A 15,172-nucleotide genomic window follows, 5' to 3' on the forward strand; every position below is an offset into this window, starting at 1 on the left:
TGAAGATAGACTGAAGCCGCTGAATAATCAAAAAGAACGTAGATCTACGCAGCACTGTCCTGTTTTCTGTGCGACGAACACTGAAGAAGAACTGAGCCTTGCAGCAAGGAAGACAAAGAAAGAGAAGAAAAGAAGAAGAAGAAGAAAAGAAATGAAATGAAAAGGAAAGAAAAGAAAAGAAAAGAAAAGAAAAAAGTCTACAGCACGAGGTATTCCCAGGCGGTCACCCATCCAAGTACTAACCTCGCCCGACGTTGCTTGACTTCGGTGATCGGACGAGAACCGGTATTTTCAACGTGGTATGGCCGTAGACATTCTTTTCCTTTCGCCGACTCCCCTTATACTGAAAACACCCAGTGTCGCGCACGCACGCACAATAACACACACACACAAATACATGCTGGGCGCACAGGTGCAGTCCATAGCTGCCATCAGGGATCTAGGGCGTCTGCCTGCGTGCGGCTGCAAATACGCAATTGCATGCTGGGTCAGGGGTTCGGGGAAGAAAGAAAAAAACACCTTTGAAGATAGACTGAAGCCGCTGAATAATCAAAAAGAACGTAGATCTACGCAGCACTGTCCTGTTTTCTGTGCGACGAACACTGAAGAAGAACTGAGCCTTGCAGCAAGGAAGACAAAGAAAGAGAAGAAAAGAAGAAGAAGAAAAGAAATGAAATGAAAAGGAAAGAAAAGAAAAGAAAAAAGTCTACAGCACGAGGTATTCCCAGGCGGTCACCCATCCAAGTACTAACCTCGCCCGACGTTGCTTGACTTCGGTGATCGGACGAGAACCGGTATTTTCAACGTGGTATGGCCGTAGACATTCTTTTCCTTTCGCCGACTCCCCTTATACTGAAAACACCCAGTGTCGCGCACGCACGCGCAATAACACACACACACAAATACATGCTGGGCGCACAGGTACAGTCCATAGCTGCCATCAGGGATCTAGGGCGTCTGCCTGCGTGCGGCTGCAAATACGCAATTGCATGCTGGGTCAGGGGTTCGGGGAAGAAAGAAAAAAACACCTTTGAAGATAGACTGAAGCCGCTGAATAATCAAAAAGAACGTAGATCTACGCAGCACTGTCCTGTTTTCTGTGCGACGAACACTGAAGAAGAACTGAGCCTTGCAGCAAGGAAGACAAAGAAAGAGAAGAAAAGAAGAAGAAGAAAAGAAATGAAATGAAAAGGAAAGAAAAGAAAAGAAAAAAGTCTACAGCACGAGGTATTCCCAGGCGGTCACCCATCCAAGTACTAACCTCGCCCGACGTTGCTTGACTTCGGTGATCGGACGAGAACCGGTATTTTCAACGTGGTATGGCCGTAGACATTCTTTTCCTTTCGCCGACTCCCCTTATACTGAAAACACCCAGTGTCGCGCACGCACGCGCAATAACACACACACACAAATACATGCTGGGCGCACAGGTACAGTCCATAGCTGCCATCAGGGATCTAGGGCGTCTGCCTGCGTGCGGCTGCAAATACGCAATTGCATGCTGGGTCAGGGGTTCGGGGAAGAAAGAAAAAAACACCTTTGAAGATAGACTGAAGCCGCTGAATAATCAAAAAGAACGTAGATCTACGCAGCACTGTCCTGTTTTCTGTGCGACGAACACTGAAGAAGAACTGAGCCTTGCAGCAAGGAAGACAAAGAAAGAGAAGAAAAGAAGAAGAAGAAAAGAAATGAAATGAAAAGGAAAGAAAAGAAAAGAAAAAAGTCTACAGCACGAGGTATTCCCAGGCGGTCACCCATCCAAGTACTAACCTCGCCCGACGTTGCTTGACTTCGGTGATCGGACGAGAACCGGTATTTTCAACGTGGTATGGCCGTAGACATTCTTTTCCTTTCGCCGACTCCCCTTATACTGAAAACACCCAGTGTCGCGCACGCACGCGCAATAACACACACACACAAATACATGCTGGGCGCACAGGTACAGTCCATAGCTGCCATCAGGGATCTAAGGCGGCTGCCTGCGTGCGGCTGCAAATACGCAATTGCATGCTGGGTCAGGGGTTCGGGGAAGAAAGAAAAAAACACCTTTGAAGATAGACTGAAGCCGCTGAATAATCAAAAAGAACGTAGATCTACGCAGCACTGTCCTGTTTTCTGTGCGACGAACACTGAAGAAGAACTGAGCCTTGCAGCAAGGAAGACAAAGAAAGAGAAGAAAAGAAGAAGAAGAAGAAAAGAAATGAAATGAAAAGGAAAGAAAAGAAAAGAAAAGAAAAGAAAAAAGTCTACAGCACGAGGTATTCCCAGGCGGTCACCCATCCAAGTACTAACCTCGCCCGACGTTGCTTGACTTCGGTGATCGGACGAGAACCGGTATTTTCAACGTGGTATGGCCGTAGACATTCTTTTCCTTTCGCCGACTCCCCTTATACTGAAAACACCCAGTGTCGCGCACGCACGCACAATAACACACACACACAAATACATGCTGGGCGCACAGGTGCAGTCCATAGCTGCCATCAGGGATCTAGGGCGTCTGCCTGCGTGCGGCTGCAAATACGCAATTGCATGCTGGGTCAGGGGTTCGGGGAAGAAAGAAAAAAACACCTTTGAAGATAGACTGAAGCCGCTGAATAATCAAAAAGAACGTAGATCTACGCAGCACTGTCCTGTTTTCTGTGCGACGAACACTGAAGAAGAACTGAGCCTTGCAGCAAGGAAGACAAAGAAAGAGAAGAAAAGAAGAAGAAGAAGAAAAGAAATGAAATGAAAAGGAAAGAAAAGAAAAGAAAAGAAAAGAAAAGAAAAAAGTCTACAGCACGAGGTATTCCCAGGCGGTCACCCATCCAAGTACTAACCTCGCCCGACGTTGCTTGACTTCGGTGATCGGACGAGAACCGGTATTTTCAACGTGGTATGGCCGTAGACATTCTTTTCCTTTCGCCGACTCCCCTTATACTGAAAACACCCAGTGTCGCGCACGCACGCACAATAACACACACACACACAAATACATGCTGGGCGCACAGGTACAGTCCATAGCTGCCATCAGGGATCTAGGGCGTCTGCCTGCGTGCGGCTGCAAATACGCAATTGCATGCTGGGTCAGGGGTTCGGGGAAGAAAGAAAAAAACACCTTTGAAGATAGACTGAAGCCGCTGAATAATCAAAAAGAACGTAGATCTACGCAGCACTGTCCTGTTTTCTGTGCGACGAACACTGAAGAAGAACTGAGCCTTGCAGCAAGGAAGACAAAGAAAGAGAAGAAAAGAAGAAGAAGAAAAGAAATGAAATGAAAAGGAAAGAAAAGAAAAGAAAAAAGTCTACAGCACGAGGTATTCCCAGGCGGTCACCCATCCAAGTACTAACCTCGCCCGACGTTGCTTGACTTCGGTGATCGGACGAGAACCGGTATTTTCAACGTGGTATGGCCGTAGACATTCTTTTCCTTTCGCCGACTCCCCTTATACTGAAAACACCCAGTGTCGCGCACGCACGCGCAATAACACACACACACAAATACATGCTGGCCGCACAGGTACAGTCCATAGCTGCCATCAGGGATCTAGGGCGTCTGCCTGCGTGCGGCTGCAAATACGCAATTGCATGCTGGGTCAGGGGTTCGGGGAAGAAAGAAAAAAACACCTTTGAAGATAGACTGAAGCCGCTGAATAATCAAAAAGAACGTAGATCTACGCAGCACTGTCCTGTTTTCTGTGCGACGAACACTGAAGAAGAACTGAGCCTTGCAGCAAGGAAGACAAAGAAAGAGAAGAAAAGAAGAAGAAGAAAAGAAATGAAATGAAAAGGAAAGAAAAGAAAAGAAAAAAGTCTACAGCACGAGGTATTCCCAGGCGGTCACCCATCCAAGTACTAACCTCGCCCGACGTTGCTTGACTTCGGTGATCGGACGAGAACCGGTATTTTCAACGTGGTATGGCCGTAGACATTCTTTTCCTTTCGCCGACTCCCCTTATACTGAAAACACCCAGTGTCGCGCACGCACGCGCAATAACACACACACACAAATACATGCTGGGCGCACAGGTACAGTCCATAGCTGCCATCAGGGATCTAAGGCGTCTGCCTGCGTGCGGCTGCAAATACGCAATTGCATGCTGGGTCAGGGGTTCGGGGAAGAAAGAAAAAACACCTTTGAAGATAGACTGAAGCCGCTGAATAATCAAAAAGAACGTAGATCTACGCAGCACTGTCCTGTTTTCTGTGCGACGAACACTGAAGAAGAACTGAGCCTTGCAGCAAGGAAGACAAAGAAAGAGAAGAAAAGAAGAAGAAGAAGAAAAGAAATGAAATGAAAAGGAAAGAAAAGAAAAGAAAAGAAAAGAAAAAAGTCTACAGCACGAGGTATTCCCAGGCGGTCACCCATCCAAGTACTAACCTCGCCCGACGTTGCTTGACTTCGGTGATCGGACGAGAACCGGTATTTTCAACGTGGTATGGCCGTAGACATTCTTTTCCTTTCGCCGACTCCCCTTATACTGAAAACACCCAGTGTCGCGCACGCACGCACAATAACACACACACACAAATACATGCTGGGCGCACAGGTGCAGTCCATAGCTGCCATCAGGGATCTAGGGCGTCTGCCTGCGTGCGGCTGCAAATACGCAATTGCATGCTGGGTCAGGGGTTCGGGGAAGAAAGAAAAAAACACCTTTGAAGATAGACTGAAGCCGCTGAATAATCAAAAAGAACGTAGATCTACGCAGCACTGTCCTGTTTTCTGTGCGACGAACACTGAAGAAGAACTGAGCCTTGCAGCAAGGAAGACAAAGAAAGAGAAGAAAAGAAGAAGAAGAAGAAAAGAAATGAAATGAAAAGGAAAGAAAAGAAAAGAAAAGAAAAGAAAAGAAAAAAGTCTACAGCACGAGGTATTCCCAGGCGGTCACCCATCCAAGTACTAACCTCGCCCGACGTTGCTTGACTTCGGTGATCGGACGAGAACCAGTATTTTCAACGTGGTATGGCCGTAGACATTCTTTTCCTTTCGCCGACTCCCCTTATACTGAAAACACCCAGTGTCGCGCACGCACGCACAATAACACACACACACACAAATACATGCTGGGCGCACAGGTACAGTCCATAGCTGCCATCAGGGATCTAGGGCGTCTGCCTGCGTGCGGCTGCAAATACGCAATTGCATGCTGGGTCAGGGGTTCGGGGAAGAAAGAAAAAAACACCTTTGAAGATAGACTGAAGCCGCTGAATAATCAAAAAGAACGTAGATCTACGCAGCACTGTCCTGTTTTCTGTGCGACGAACACTGAAGAAGAACTGAGCCTTGCAGCAAGGAAGACAAAGAAAGAGAAGAAAAGAAGAAGAAGAAAAGAAATGAAATGAAAAGGAAAGAAAAGAAAAGAAAAAAGTCTACAGCACGAGGTATTCCCAGGCGGTCACCCATCCAAGTACTAACCTCGCCCGACGTTGCTTGACTTCGGTGATCGGACGAGAACCGGTATTTTCAACGTGGTATGGCCGTAGACATTCTTTTCCTTTCGCCGACTCCCCTTATACTGAAAACACCCAGTGTCGCGCACGCACGCGCAATAACACACACACACAAATACATGCTGGGCGCACAGGTACAGTCCATAGCTGCCATCAGGGATCTAAGGCGTCTGCCTGCGTGCGGCTGCAAATACGCAATTGCATGCTGGGTCAGGGGTTCGGGGAAGAAAGAAAAAAACACCTTTGAAGATAGACTGAAGCCGCTGAATAATCAAAAAGAACGTAGATCTACGCAGCACTGTCCTGTTTTCTGTGCGACGAACACTGAAGAAGAACTGAGCCTTGCAGCAAGGAAGACAAAGAAAGAGAAGAAAAGAAGAAGAAGAAGAAAAGAAATGAAATGAAAAGGAAAGAAAAGAAAAGAAAAGAAAAGAAAAAAGTCTACAGCACGAGGTATTCCCAGGCGGTCACCCATCCAAGTACTAACCTCGCCCGACGTTGCTTGACTTCGGTGATCGGACGAGAACCGGTATTTTCAACGTGGTATGGCCGTAGACATTCTTTTCCTTTCGCCGACTCCCCTTATACTGAAAACACCCAGTGTCGCGCACGCACGCACAATAACACACACACACAAATACATGCTGGGCGCACAGGTGCAGTCCATAGCTGCCATCAGGGATCTAGGGCGTCTGCCTGCGTGCGGCTGCAAATACGCAATTGCATGCTGGGTCAGGGGTTCGGGGAAGAAAGAAAAAAACACCTTTGAAGATAGACTGAAGCCGCTGAATAATCAAAAAGAACGTAGATCTACGCAGCACTGTCCTGTTTTCTGTGCGACGAACACTGAAGAAGAACTGAGCCTTGCAGCAAGGAAGACAAAGAAAGAGAAGAAAAGAAGAAGAAGAAGAAAAGAAATGAAATGAAAAGGAAAGAAAAGAAAAGAAAAGAAAAGAAAAGAAAAGAAAAAAGTCTACAGCACGAGGTATTCCCAGGCGGTCACCCATCCAAGTACTAACCTCGCCCGACGTTGCTTGACTTCGGTGATCGGACGAGAACCGGTATTTTCAACGTGGTATGGCCGTAGACATTCTTTTCCTTTCGCCGACTCCCCTTATACTGAAAACACCCAGTGTCGCGCACGCACGCACAATAACACACACACACACAAATACATGCTGGGCGCACAGGTACAGTCCATAGCTGCCATCAGGGATCTAGGGCGTCTGCCTGCGTGCGGCTGCAAATACGCAATTGCATGCTGGGTCAGGGGTTCGGGGAAGAAAGAAAAAAACACCTTTGAAGATAGACTGAAGCCGCTGAATAATCAAAAAGAACGTAGATCTACGCAGCACTGTCCTGTTTTCTGTGCGACGAACACTGAAGAAGAACTGAGCCTTGCAGCAAGGAAGACAAAGAAAGAGAAGAAAAGAAGAAGAAGAAAAGAAATGAAATGAAAAGGAAAGAAAAGAAAAGAAAAAAGTCTACAGCACGAGGTATTCCCAGGCGGTCACCCATCCAAGTACTAACCTCGCCCGACGTTGCTTGACTTCGGTGATCGGACGAGAACCGGTATTTTCAACGTGGTATGGCCGTAGACATTCTTTTCCTTTCGCCGACTCCCCTTATACTGAAAACACCCAGTGTCGCGCACGCACGCGCAATAACACACACACACAAATACATGCTGGGCGCACAGGTACAGTCCATAGCTGCCATCAGGGATCTAAGGCGTCTGCCTGCGTGCGGCTGCAAATACGCAATTGCATGCTGGGTCAGGGGTTCGGGGAAGAAAGAAAAAAACACCTTTGAAGATAGACTGAAGCCGCTGAATAATCAAAAAGAACGTAGATCTACGCAGCACTGTCCTGTTTTCTGTGCGACGAACACTGAAGAAGAACTGAGCCTTGCAGCAAGGAAGACAAAGAAAGAGAAGAAAAGAAGAAGAAGAAGAAAAGAAATGAAATGAAAAGGAAAGAAAAGAAAAGAAAAGAAAAGAAAAAAGTCTACAGCACGAGGTATTCCCAGGCGGTCACCCATCCAAGTACTAACCTCGCCCGACGTTGCTTGACTTCGGTGATCGGACGAGAACCGGTATTTTCAACGTGGTATGGCCGTAGACATTCTTTTCCTTTCGCCGACTCCCCTTATACTGAAAACACCCAGTGTCGCGCACGCACGCACAATAACACACACACACAAATACATGCTGGGCGCACAGGTGCAGTCCATAGCTGCCATCAGGGATCTAGGGCGTCTGCCTGCGTGCGGCTGCAAATACGCAATTGCATGCTGGGTCAGGGGTTCGGGGAAGAAAGAAAAAAACACCTTTGAAGATAGACTGAAGCCGCTGAATAATCAAAAAGAACGTAGATCTACGCAGCACTGTCCTGTTTTCTGTGCGACGAACACTGAAGAAGAACTGAGCCTTGCAGCAAGGAAGACAAAGAAAGAGAAGAAAAGAAGAAGAAGAAGAAAAGAAATGAAATGAAAAGGAAAGAAAAGAAAAGAAAAGAAAAGAAAAGAAAAAAGTCTACAGCACGAGGTATTCCCAGGCGGTCACCCATCCAAGTACTAACCTCGCCCGACGTTGCTTGACTTCGGTGATCGGACGAGAACCGGTATTTTCAACGTGGTATGGCCGTAGACATTCTTTTCCTTTCGCCGACTCCCCTTATACTGAAAACACCCAGTGTCGCGCACGCACGCGCAATAACACACACACACAAATACATGCTGGGCGCACAGGTACAGTCCATAGCTGCCATCAGGGATCTAGGGCGTCTGCCTGCGTGCGGCTGCAAATACGCAATTGCATGCTGGGTCAGGGGTTCGGGGAAGAAAGAAAAAAACACCTTTGAAGATAGACTGAAGCCGCTGAATAATCAAAAAGAACGTAGATCTACGCAGCACTGTCCTGTTTTCTGTGCGACGAACACTGAAGAAGAACTGAGCCTTGCAGCAAGGAAGACAAAGAAAGAGAAGAAAAGAAGAAGAAGAAGAAAAGAAATGAAATGAAAAGGAAAGAAAAGAAAAGAAAAGAAAAGAAAAAAGTCTACAGCACGAGGTATTCCCAGGCGGTCACCCATCCAAGTACTAACCTCGCCCGACGTTGCTTGACTTCGGTGATCGGACGAGAACCGGTATTTTCAACGTGGTATGGCCGTAGACATTCTTTTCCTTTCGCCGACTCCCCTTATACTGAAAACACCCAGTGTCGCGCACGCACGCGCAATAACACACACACACAAATACATGCTGGGCGCACAGGTACAGTCCATAGCTGCCATCAGGGATCTAGGGCGTCTGCCTGCGTGCGGCTGCAAATACGCAATTGCATGCTGGGTCAGGGGTTCGGGGAAGAAAGAAAAAAACACCTTTGAAGATAGACTGAAGCCGCTGAATAATCAAAAAGAACGTAGATCTACGCAGCACTGTCCTGTTTTCTGTGCGACGAACACTGAAGAAGAACTGAGCCTTGCAGCAAGGAAGACAAATAATAATAATAGTTACAGTTCGCATGTCACTCATGGAAGGATCCATGGGTTTAACGCATCTGTCAACGAAATCCAGGCAGAAGAGCCGACAAAAGGCATCTCATTATTGTTAGAACGTATCGCAGCAAGAACAACTACGCAAGCGCAGCACATTTTTCCACAAGCATCAGCCATTCTTTCTTGTCTAGAGCCAGTTCAAAACAGTCAGAAATATCAATATTGGCGTGCTTTAGATCACTTTTAATATTGTCAATCCATCTGAGATGGGGTCGGCCACGTGGGCGCTTGATGTCCCGGGTATTAATTGCCATCTCCAGTGCTTGGTAGGATGCTGAGTTACGTCCTTCGCGAACAACATGGCCCAGCCAGAGCAGCCGACGTCTGCGACAGGTAGTGCTGACTGGGCCTTGTCGCGTTGAGGCGTACACCTTGGCATTCGACATGTGGTGAGGGTACACCACACCAAGCAGGTACCGCAATTTTCTGCGGTGCCATGCGTCCAGCCGATTACTGAGTTGCTGTGTCAGGGCCCACAGTCCGCAGTTATACAACAGGATAGGCAAAATGAGGGCAGAGAACATACAAAGTCTGGAGCTCAGTTTATGACGCTTCCACGAAATGGAGCCGAACGCTCTATTCGCAGCACCTATTCTTGCCTGAATATCCTCTGCGGACCCTAACAAAGAGCCAAGCAGCTTGACAGATCGCCAAGAGGAGTCGGCTTTAGTTACTGTAATATATTGTGTTTTCTGAATATTTAACATTAGGTTATCTTCTTTGAATTTTTCACTTGATTTCTCCACAATCTCCTCGACTTCTCGCCTCTCCGTGTCATGGATTGTTGTGTCGTCTGCATATTGGGTGGTTGGTGCTGGTAAAGATAAGTGCGATAGTATAGGATCAAGGTGGCGCATGGCTCCCTCAGCATACACATTGTACATGATGGGAGACAGCGGATCCCCCTGCACTACTCCGATATTTGTAGCAAACGCTTTGCCTAAATGAGAACTGAGTTTCACTCTCACCGTCGTGTCCAAGATCAGAGTGGCAACGACATCAGTGGCAGCTCCAGAGTCTGAAAATCGCGCCAACGCCTTCTCACGGACAATGGTATCAAATGCTCCGCTGAAGTCTAATAGTGCGGCAGAGTATTTCCAGTCACCGAGTAGTGCACGTTCGCACATGACACGCGTATAGAAAACTCCGTCAGCCGTGGAGCGTCCGGGTGTAAAGCCTGCCTGACTTTCACGTACATATGAGGTGGTAGATTGTTGTGAACGCATGGTGATGATGCGGGTCAGCACCTTGCGAACAACTGATAGCAGCATGACCGGTCTGTAACTTTTCGGTGCACCCATAGGTTTTCCTCGTTTGTATACTGGCACCAGAAGGCCACATCTAAGGTCAGGTGGGCAATAGTGGAGTTCCTTAATGGAGTTGAATAGGGTGCCAGGAAGACAAAGAAAGAGAAGAAAAGAAGAAGAAGAAGAAGAAAAGAAATGAAATGAAAAGGAAAGAAAAGAAAAGAAAAGAAAAGAAAAAAGTCTACAGCACGAGGTATTCCCAGGCGGTCACCCATCCAAGTACTAACCTCGCCCGACGTTGCTTGACTTCGGTGATCGGACGAGAACCGGTATTTTCAACGTGGTATGGCCGTAGACATTCTTTTCCTTTCGCCGACTCCCCTTATACTGAAAACACCCAGTGTCGCGCACGCACGCACAATAACACACACACACACAAATACATGCTGGGCGCACAGGTACAGTCCATAGCTGCCATCAGGGATCTAGGGCGTCTGCCTGCGTGCGGCTGCAAATACGCAATTGCATGCTGGGTCAGGGGTTCGGGGAAGAAAGAAAAAAACACCTTTGAAGATAGACTGAAGCCGCTGAATAATCAAAAAGAACGTAGATCTACGCAGCACTGTCCTGTTTTCTGTGCGACGAACACTGAAGAAGAACTGAGCCTTGCAGCAAGGAAGACAAAGAAAGAGAAGAAAAGAAGAAGAAGAAGAAAAGAAATGAAATGAAAAGGAAAGAAAAGAAAAGAAAAGAAAAGAAAAGAAAAAAGTCTACAGCACGAGGTATTCCCAGGCGGTCACCCATCCAAGTACTAACCTCGCCCGACGTTGCTTGACTTCGGTGATCGGACGAGAACCGGTATTTTCAACGTGGTATGGCCGTAGACATTCTTTTCCTTTCGCCGACTCCCCTTATACTGAAAACACCCAGTGTCGCGCACGCACGCACAATAACACACACACACAAATACATGCTGGGCGCACAGGTACAGTCCATAGCTGCCATCAGGGATCTAGGGCGTCTGCCTGCATGCGGCTGCAAATACGCAATTGCATGCTGGGTCAGGGGTTCGGAGAAGAAAGAAAAAAACACCTTTGAAGATAGACTGAAACCGCTGAATAATCAAAAAGAACGTAGATCTACGCAGCACAGTCCTGTTTTCTGTGCGACGAACACTGAAGAAGAACTGAGCCTTGCAGCAAGGAAGACAAAGAAAGAGAAGAAAAGAAGAAGAAGAAGAAAAGAAATGAAATGAAAAGGAAAGAAAAGAAAAGAAAAGAAAAGAAAAAAAGTCTACAGCACGAGGTATTCCCAGGCGGTCACCCATCCAAGTACTAACCTCGCCCGACGTTGCTTGACTTCGGTGATCGGACGAGAACCGGTATTTTCAACGTGGTATGGCCGTAGACATTCTTTTCCTTTCGCCGACTCCCCTTATACTGAAAACACCCAGTGTCGCGCACGCACGCACAATAACACACACACACACACAAATACATGCTGGGCGCACAGGTACAGTCCATAGCTGCCATCAGGGATCTAGGGCGTCTGCCTGCGTGCGGCTGCAAATACGCAATTGCATGCTGGGTCAGGGGTTCGGGGAAGAAAGAAAAAAACACCTTTGAAGATAGACTGAAGCCGCTGAATAATCAAAAAGAACGTAGATCTACGCAGCACTGTCCTGTTTTCTGTGCGACGAACACTGAAGAAGAACTGAGCCTTGCAGCAAGGAAGACAAAGAAAGAGAAGAAAAGAAGAAGAAGAAGAAAAGAAATGAAATGAAAAGGAAAGAAAAGAAAAGAAAAGAAAAGAAAAGAAAAAAGTCTACAGCACGAGGTATTCCCAGGCGGTCACCCATCCAAGTACTAACCTCGCCCGACGTTGCTTGACTTCGGTGATCGGACGAGAACCGGTATTTTCAACGTGGTATGGCCGTAGACATTCTTTTCCTTTCGCCGACTCCCCTTATACTGAAAACACCCAGTGTCGCGCACGCACGCACAATAACACACACACACAAATACATGCTGGGCGCACAGGTACAGTCCATAGCTGCCATCAGGGATCTAGGGCGTCTGCCTGCATGCGGCTGCAAATACGCAATTGAGAGGAGAAGAAAGAAAAAAACACCTTTGAAGATAGACTGAAGCCGCTGAATAATCAAAAAGAACGTAGATCTACGCAGCACTGTCCTGTTTTCTGTGCGACGAACACTGAAGAAGAACTGAGCCTTGCAGCAAGGAAGACAAAGAAAGAGAAGAAAAGAAGAAGAAGAAGAAAAGAAATGAAATGAAAAGGAAAGAAAAGAAAAGAAAAGAAAAGAAAAAAAGTCTACAGCACGAGGTATTCCCAGGCGGTCACCCATCCAAGTACTAACCTCGCCCGACGTTGCTTGACTTCGGTGATCGGACGAGAACCGGTATTTTCAACGTGGTATGGCCGTAGACATTCTTTTCCTTTCGCCGACTCCCCTTATACTGAAAACACCCAGTGTCGCGCACGCACGCACAATAACACACACACACACAAATACATGCTGGGCGCACAGGTACAGTCCATAGCTGCCATCAGGGATCTAGGGCGTCTGCCTGCGTGCGGCTGCAAATACGCAATTGCATGCTGGGTCAGGGGTTCGGGGAAGAAAGAAAAAAACACCTTTGAAGATAGACTGAAGCCGCTGAATAATCAAAAAGAACGTAGATCTACGCAGCACTGTCCTGTTTTCTGTGCGACGAACACTGAAGAAGAACTGAGCCTTGCAGCAAGGAAGACAAAGAAAGAGAAGAAAAGAAGAAGAAGAAGAAAAGAAATGAACTGAAAAGGAAAGAAAAGAAAAGAAAAGAAAAGAAAAGAAAAGAAAAGAAAAAAGTCTACAGCACGAGGTATTCCCAGGCGGTCACCCATCCAAGTACTAACCTCGCCCGACGTTGCTTGACTTCGGTGATCGGACGAGAACCGGTATTTTCAACGTGGTATGGCCGTAGACATTCTTTTCCTTTCGCCGACTCCCCTTATACTGAAAACACCCAGTGTCGCGCACGCACGCACAATAACACACACACACAAATACATGCTGGGCGCACAGGTACAGTCCCTAGCTGCCATCAGGGATCTAGGGCGTCTGCCTGCATGCGGCTGCAAATACGCAATTGCATGCGGGGTCAGGGGTTCGGAGAAGAAAGAAAAAAACACCTTTGAAGATAGACTGAAGCCGCTGAATAATCAAAAAGAACGTAGATCTACGCAGCACTGTCCTGTTTTCTGTGCGACGAACACTGAAGAAGAACTGAGCCTTGCAGCAAGGAAGACAAAGAAAGAGAAGAAAAGAAGAAGAAGAAGAAAAGAAATGAAATGAAAAGGAAAGAAAAGAAAAGAAAAGAAAAGAAAAAAAGTCTACAGCACGAGGTATTCCCAGGCGGTCACCCATCCAAGTACTAACCTCGCCCGACGTTGCTTGACTTCGGTGATCGGACGAGAACCGGTATTTTCAACGTGGTATGGCCGTAGACATTCTTTTCCTTTCGCCGACTCCCCTTATACTGAAAACACCCAGTGTCGCGCACGCACGCACAATAACACACACACACACAAATACATGCTGGGCGCACAGGTACAGTCCATAGCTGCCATCAGGGATCTAGGGCGTCTGCCTGCGTGCGGCTGCAAATACGCAATTGCATGCTGGGTCAGGGGTTCGGGGAAGAAAGAAAAAAACACCTTTGAAGATAGACTGAAGCCGCTGAATAATCAAAAAGAACGTAGATCTACGCAGCACTGTCCTGTTTTCTGTGCGACGAACACTGAAGAAGAACTGAGCCTTGCAGCAAGGAAGACAAAGAAAGAGAAGAAAAGAAGAAGAAGAAGAAAAGAAATGAAATGAAAAGGAAAGAAAAGAAAAGAAAAGAAAAGAAAAAAGTCTACAGCACGAGGTATTCCCAGGCGGTCACCCATCCAAGTACTAACCTCGCCCGACGTTGCTTGACTTCGGTGATCGAACGAGAACCGGTATTTTCAACTTGGTATGGCCGTAGACATTCTTTTCCTTTCGCCGACTCCCCTTATACTGAAAACACCCAGTGTCGCGCACGCACGCACAATAACACACACACACACACAAATACATGCTGGGCGCACAGGTACAGTCCATAGCTGCCATCAGGGATCTAGGGCGTCTGCCTGCGTGCGGCTGCAAATACGCAATTGCATGCTGGGTCAGGGGTTCGGGGAAGAAAGAAAAAAACACCTTTGAAGATAGACTGAAGCCGCTGAATAATCAAAAAGAACGTAGATCTACGCAGCACTGTCCTGTTTTCTGTGCGACGAACACTGAAGAAGAACTGAGCCTTGCAGCAAGGAAGACAAAGAAAGAGAAGAAAAGAAGAAGAAGAAGAAAAGAAATGAAATGAAAAGGAAAGAAAAGAAAAGAAAAGAAAAGAAAAAAGTCTACAGCACGAGGTATTCCCAGGCGGTCACCCATCCAAGTACTAACCTCGCCCGACGTTGCTTGACTTCGGTGATCGGACGAGAACCGGTATTTTCAACGTGGTATGGCCGTAGACATTCTTTTCCTTTCGCCGACTCCCCTTATACTGAAAACACCCAGTGTCGCGCACGCACGCACAATAACACACACACACAAATACATGCTGGGCGCACAGGTACAGTCCATAGCTGCCATCAGGGATCTAGGGCGTCTGCCTGCGTGCGGCTGCAAATACGCAATTGCATGCTGGGTCAGGGGTTCGGGGAAGAAAGAAAAAAACACCTTTGAAGATAGACTGAAGCCGCTGAATAATCAAAAAGAACGTAGATCTACGCAGCACTGTCCTGTTTTCTGTGCGACGAACACTGAAGAAGAACTGAGCCTTGCAGCAAGGAAGACAAAGAAAGAGAAGAAAAGAAGAAGAAGAAGAAGAAAAGAAATGAAATGAAAAGAAA

General features: G+C 47.0%; 26 non-coding genes across 26 annotated transcripts; all 26 read right to left on the reverse strand.

The window, feature by feature from the left end:
• Positions 1 to 194: 194 nt before the first annotated feature.
• On the reverse strand, positions 195 to 313 carry LOC135807734 (5S ribosomal RNA). Its single transcript, XR_010552001.1, has one exon. It is a non-coding gene; the product is annotated as a 5S ribosomal RNA (ribosomal RNA).
• Positions 314 to 703: 390 nt separating this feature from the next.
• On the reverse strand, positions 704 to 822 carry LOC135807746 (5S ribosomal RNA). The gene has a single exon (XR_010552012.1). It is a non-coding gene; the product is annotated as a 5S ribosomal RNA (ribosomal RNA).
• A 390-nt stretch (positions 823 to 1,212) lies between these two features.
• LOC135807758 (5S ribosomal RNA) lies at positions 1,213 to 1,331 on the reverse strand. Its single transcript, XR_010552019.1, has one exon. It is a non-coding gene; the product is annotated as a 5S ribosomal RNA (ribosomal RNA).
• A 390-nt stretch (positions 1,332 to 1,721) lies between these two features.
• On the reverse strand, positions 1,722 to 1,840 carry LOC135807763 (5S ribosomal RNA). The gene has a single exon (XR_010552020.1). It is a non-coding gene; the product is annotated as a 5S ribosomal RNA (ribosomal RNA).
• A 403-nt stretch (positions 1,841 to 2,243) lies between these two features.
• LOC135807773 (5S ribosomal RNA) lies at positions 2,244 to 2,362 on the reverse strand. The gene has a single exon (XR_010552030.1). It is a non-coding gene; the product is annotated as a 5S ribosomal RNA (ribosomal RNA).
• Positions 2,363 to 2,770: 408 nt separating this feature from the next.
• On the reverse strand, positions 2,771 to 2,889 carry LOC135807784 (5S ribosomal RNA). The gene has a single exon (XR_010552041.1). It is a non-coding gene; the product is annotated as a 5S ribosomal RNA (ribosomal RNA).
• Positions 2,890 to 3,281: 392 nt separating this feature from the next.
• On the reverse strand, positions 3,282 to 3,400 carry LOC135807796 (5S ribosomal RNA). Its single transcript, XR_010552051.1, has one exon. It is a non-coding gene; the product is annotated as a 5S ribosomal RNA (ribosomal RNA).
• A 390-nt stretch (positions 3,401 to 3,790) lies between these two features.
• Positions 3,791 to 3,909, reverse strand: LOC135807223 (5S ribosomal RNA). The gene has a single exon (XR_010551515.1). It is a non-coding gene; the product is annotated as a 5S ribosomal RNA (ribosomal RNA).
• A 402-nt stretch (positions 3,910 to 4,311) lies between these two features.
• On the reverse strand, positions 4,312 to 4,430 carry LOC135807235 (5S ribosomal RNA). The gene has a single exon (XR_010551525.1). It is a non-coding gene; the product is annotated as a 5S ribosomal RNA (ribosomal RNA).
• A 408-nt stretch (positions 4,431 to 4,838) lies between these two features.
• LOC135807679 (5S ribosomal RNA) lies at positions 4,839 to 4,957 on the reverse strand. Its single transcript, XR_010551949.1, has one exon. It is a non-coding gene; the product is annotated as a 5S ribosomal RNA (ribosomal RNA).
• Positions 4,958 to 5,349: 392 nt separating this feature from the next.
• On the reverse strand, positions 5,350 to 5,468 carry LOC135807246 (5S ribosomal RNA). The gene has a single exon (XR_010551535.1). It is a non-coding gene; the product is annotated as a 5S ribosomal RNA (ribosomal RNA).
• A 403-nt stretch (positions 5,469 to 5,871) lies between these two features.
• Positions 5,872 to 5,990, reverse strand: LOC135807257 (5S ribosomal RNA). The gene has a single exon (XR_010551546.1). It is a non-coding gene; the product is annotated as a 5S ribosomal RNA (ribosomal RNA).
• Positions 5,991 to 6,403: 413 nt separating this feature from the next.
• LOC135807269 (5S ribosomal RNA) lies at positions 6,404 to 6,522 on the reverse strand. Its single transcript, XR_010551557.1, has one exon. It is a non-coding gene; the product is annotated as a 5S ribosomal RNA (ribosomal RNA).
• Positions 6,523 to 6,914: 392 nt separating this feature from the next.
• LOC135807279 (5S ribosomal RNA) lies at positions 6,915 to 7,033 on the reverse strand. The gene has a single exon (XR_010551567.1). It is a non-coding gene; the product is annotated as a 5S ribosomal RNA (ribosomal RNA).
• Positions 7,034 to 7,436: 403 nt separating this feature from the next.
• LOC135807291 (5S ribosomal RNA) lies at positions 7,437 to 7,555 on the reverse strand. The gene has a single exon (XR_010551578.1). It is a non-coding gene; the product is annotated as a 5S ribosomal RNA (ribosomal RNA).
• A 408-nt stretch (positions 7,556 to 7,963) lies between these two features.
• Positions 7,964 to 8,082, reverse strand: LOC135807296 (5S ribosomal RNA). Its single transcript, XR_010551583.1, has one exon. It is a non-coding gene; the product is annotated as a 5S ribosomal RNA (ribosomal RNA).
• Positions 8,083 to 8,485: 403 nt separating this feature from the next.
• Positions 8,486 to 8,604, reverse strand: LOC135807297 (5S ribosomal RNA). The gene has a single exon (XR_010551584.1). It is a non-coding gene; the product is annotated as a 5S ribosomal RNA (ribosomal RNA).
• A 1,868-nt stretch (positions 8,605 to 10,472) lies between these two features.
• On the reverse strand, positions 10,473 to 10,591 carry LOC135807298 (5S ribosomal RNA). The gene has a single exon (XR_010551585.1). It is a non-coding gene; the product is annotated as a 5S ribosomal RNA (ribosomal RNA).
• Positions 10,592 to 11,001: 410 nt separating this feature from the next.
• Positions 11,002 to 11,120, reverse strand: LOC135807299 (5S ribosomal RNA). Its single transcript, XR_010551586.1, has one exon. It is a non-coding gene; the product is annotated as a 5S ribosomal RNA (ribosomal RNA).
• A 404-nt stretch (positions 11,121 to 11,524) lies between these two features.
• Positions 11,525 to 11,643, reverse strand: LOC135807300 (5S ribosomal RNA). The gene has a single exon (XR_010551587.1). It is a non-coding gene; the product is annotated as a 5S ribosomal RNA (ribosomal RNA).
• A 412-nt stretch (positions 11,644 to 12,055) lies between these two features.
• Positions 12,056 to 12,174, reverse strand: LOC135807301 (5S ribosomal RNA). The gene has a single exon (XR_010551588.1). It is a non-coding gene; the product is annotated as a 5S ribosomal RNA (ribosomal RNA).
• Positions 12,175 to 12,562: 388 nt separating this feature from the next.
• Positions 12,563 to 12,681, reverse strand: LOC135807302 (5S ribosomal RNA). Its single transcript, XR_010551589.1, has one exon. It is a non-coding gene; the product is annotated as a 5S ribosomal RNA (ribosomal RNA).
• Positions 12,682 to 13,101: 420 nt separating this feature from the next.
• Positions 13,102 to 13,220, reverse strand: LOC135807303 (5S ribosomal RNA). Its single transcript, XR_010551590.1, has one exon. It is a non-coding gene; the product is annotated as a 5S ribosomal RNA (ribosomal RNA).
• Positions 13,221 to 13,624: 404 nt separating this feature from the next.
• Positions 13,625 to 13,743, reverse strand: LOC135807305 (5S ribosomal RNA). Its single transcript, XR_010551592.1, has one exon. It is a non-coding gene; the product is annotated as a 5S ribosomal RNA (ribosomal RNA).
• Positions 13,744 to 14,148: 405 nt separating this feature from the next.
• On the reverse strand, positions 14,149 to 14,267 carry LOC135807732 (5S ribosomal RNA). The gene has a single exon (XR_010551999.1). It is a non-coding gene; the product is annotated as a 5S ribosomal RNA (ribosomal RNA).
• Positions 14,268 to 14,674: 407 nt separating this feature from the next.
• LOC135807306 (5S ribosomal RNA) lies at positions 14,675 to 14,793 on the reverse strand. Its single transcript, XR_010551593.1, has one exon. It is a non-coding gene; the product is annotated as a 5S ribosomal RNA (ribosomal RNA).
• Positions 14,794 to 15,172: the final 379 nt, after the last annotated feature.

The sequence above is a fragment of the Sycon ciliatum genome, chromosome 1 (assembly GCF_964019385.1).
Source record: "Sycon ciliatum chromosome 1, ocSycCili1.1, whole genome shotgun sequence".
NCBI lineage: Eukaryota > Metazoa > Porifera > Calcarea > Leucosolenida > Sycettidae > Sycon > Sycon ciliatum.